The 2,962-nt window shown below is 45.8% G+C and overlaps 2 non-coding genes across 2 annotated transcripts; both read right to left on the bottom strand.

The window, feature by feature from the left end:
* Positions 1 to 848: 848 nt before the first annotated feature.
* Positions 849 to 920, bottom strand: TRNAD-GUC (transfer RNA aspartic acid (anticodon GUC)). Its single transcript has one exon. It is a non-coding gene; the product is annotated as a tRNA-Asp (tRNA).
* Positions 921 to 1,824: 904 nt separating this feature from the next.
* On the bottom strand, positions 1,825 to 1,898 carry TRNAN-GUU (transfer RNA asparagine (anticodon GUU)). Its single transcript has one exon. It is a non-coding gene; the product is annotated as a tRNA-Asn (tRNA).
* Positions 1,899 to 2,962: the final 1,064 nt, after the last annotated feature.

The raw sequence follows: 2,962 nt of genomic DNA, 5'->3' as shown, positions 1-2,962 counted from the left end.
GTGTCCTGTGCACGATAGACGCCGTCCACACTTTCAAGTGCTGCACAAAGCTAGTTACACGAAATAGTTATTAAATAAATTAAGTATTCTTTCTTTCTTTCTGAATCAATTTACCGTTCAGAGCTGGTATGTCCCACCACTACCGCATCAAGGCCAGTGCTCTGGAACGTGAGATTTTGGGTCTGGGGATACAACTGGGGGCATAACCAGTACAACGCCCAGGCGGCCTCACATGATATGCTGAAAAGGGGCATTGTGGGGGGATCGGAAGAATGGAAGGAATATACAAGGAAGAGGAAAGGAAGCGGCCGTGGCTTTAAGTTAGGTACCATCCCGGCATTTGCCTGGAGGAGAAGTGGGAAACCACGGAAAACCACTTTGAGGAAGGCTGATGTGGGAATCGAACCCACCTCTACTCAATTGACCTCCCGAGGTTGAGTGGACCCCATTCCAGCCCTCGTACCACTTTTCAAATTTCGTGGCAGAGCCGGGAATCTAAGCTGGGTCTCCGAGGGTGGCAGCTAATCACACTAACCACTACAACACAGAGGTGGACGCACTACTAGTATTAAATAAATAAGAAACTGAAGTACTCAAATATAAAGCATGTAGTTGTAGACCAGTTCACAAAGACTGTCTTCTTGCCTCTCCTATAAAAGTAGGTTTTAAGACCTGTGTCACTTTTCACGAGCATTACAGATGTACATCAAAAGGCCCTTTAATACATACAACTTCTTTAGAGAATATTATATCTTAGTGGGAATATGTTAAGCGATTGCGTTTTGTATGACGTGGAATTAATTACTTCATGTCTACAATTAACTCTTTCCCTCGCGGGAAAAAACTACCTCCCCGGCGGGGAATCGAACCCCGGTCTCCCGCGTGACAGGCGGGGATACTGACCACTATACTACCGAGGACACAGCCGCCGGAACTGCTATGAAAATATCTTAAGACTGTTTATCGCGACCTTGAGGCAAAAGATAAAACACGTAAATATATCAGCAGAGCAGTAAGAAGTCTGCTTAACAAATCACTTAACAGAAATACTTCAATTTGCCAGCAACGCGTACTCACACTCTTGTGTTCCCCTAATATAATTGAAACGTGTTGGCATTCGCTTTCTCTTCAGTCGACAATACAGTATTTATATCATCTTCTTCTTCTTCTTCTTCTTCTTCCTCTTAATCTGCTTACCCTCCAGAGTCGGTTTTTACCTCGGACTCAGCGAGGGATCCCACCTCTATCGCCTCAAGGGCAGTGTCCTGGAGCGTGAGACTTTGGGTCGGGGTTTTATACAACCCGGAAGGAGGACCAGTACCTCGCCCAGGTGGCCTCACCTGCTATGCTGAACAGGGGTCTTGTGGGGGGGGGGGGATTGGAAGATTGGAAAGGATAGGCAAGGGAGAGGGAAGGAAGCGGCCGTGGCCTTAAGTTAGGTACCATCCCGTCATTTGCCTGGAGGAGAAGTGGGAAACCACGGAAAACCACCTCGAGGATATCTGAGGAGGGAATCGAGTGAATCAATCCCCCCTCTATTCATTTGACCTACCGAAGCTGAGTGGACACCGTTCCAGCCCTCGTACCACTTTTCAAATTTTGTGGCAGAGCCAGGAATTGAACCCGGGCCTCCGGGGATGGCAGCTAATCACATTTACCACTACACCACAGAGGCGGACTGTGACTTACTCTCTTCATAAAACATGGAAATTCTTAAATGTGATTCAGAACGTAGGCCGCACATGATATAAACTGTTTTGTATTTAGACCATACAAAGGTCTTCACTTCATGCAGGGATAGTATTAAACAGCTTAAAACATAAACGCCCCCGGGTGGGCTCGAACCACCAACCTTTCGGTTAACAGCCGAACGCGCTAGCCGATTGCGCCACGGAGGCTTAGTTTGATCCGTTCTGATAAGAAGCTGATAAAATAGTAGAGTCATACAATTTGTACTCTGAATAAGTGTTGTTGATGTCTAAAGGCGACGATGGAATAGGAAAGGGCTATGAATGGGGAAGGAAGCGATCGTGGTGTGAAAATGATGTAACGGGAAACGCCGGGCACAGTGGCTAGCTTTCTGACGCCAACTTCGCAGGTTCGATCCTGACTCAGTCCGGTGGCATTTGGAAGAGTCCGAATACGTCAGCCTTTTGTCGGTAGATTTACTGGCGCGTAAAAGAACTCCTGCGGGACTAAATTTCGGCATCTCGGCGTATCCGCAAAACTATAAAAGAAAGTAGTTAGTGAGACGTAAAGTAAATATCATTTAAGAACGGGGGAAACCTCAGAAAACCATCTTCAGAGCTGTCTCCCGAATACTGGATGCTGAATTCTCAGCAAGCAAAGTTACAAGTTTTATATAACTATCTTAGAGTTGAAATAAAATTACGTCTGGAAAACGGCCTTATCATATAGCCAACACTATAACAGGAAAAATATCCCACCAGCACTGAGCAAATACCCATTTTGACAACACATCTCCATGTCAAACTGTATTTAAGAAACTAGTGGGCAGGTTGTTCTTAGCATAAACAACTCAGGCCTTCCCTCCTGTCTTTCTAGCATTCTATTCAGTTTTGTTTATTGCATATTTATTCTTCTTCAGTAGAAAGTTGAGTGAGTTATTCTTCCCTTCCTTCCGGGATTTATCTGAGATGATAAGCCACGGGACCTATGGATCAAATCTCGGGAACATGCAGTTCTAACCTGTCTTTAATGCATTGAGCAGAATTTTATCGCATCCATGGAGGTAAGATTGAGGTTAATCGAAACCATCCGTACAGTACCCACTAAACATATGAAAACCGGGCAAATTGGCCGGGCAGTTAGGAGCGCGCAGCTGTGAGCTCGCATCCGGGAGATAGTGGGTTCGAATCCCACTGTCCGCAGCCCTGAAGATGGTTTTCCGTGGTTTCCCAATGTCACACCAGGAAAATGCTGGGGCTGTACCTTAATTAAG

The sequence above is a fragment of the Anabrus simplex genome, chromosome 5 (genome assembly GCF_040414725.1).
Source record: "Anabrus simplex isolate iqAnaSimp1 chromosome 5, ASM4041472v1, whole genome shotgun sequence".
NCBI classification, from domain to species: domain Eukaryota; kingdom Metazoa; phylum Arthropoda; class Insecta; order Orthoptera; family Tettigoniidae; genus Anabrus; species Anabrus simplex.
The sequence above is the reverse complement of the archived record's forward strand: the minus strand, read 5'-3'. Positions and strand labels throughout refer to the sequence as shown.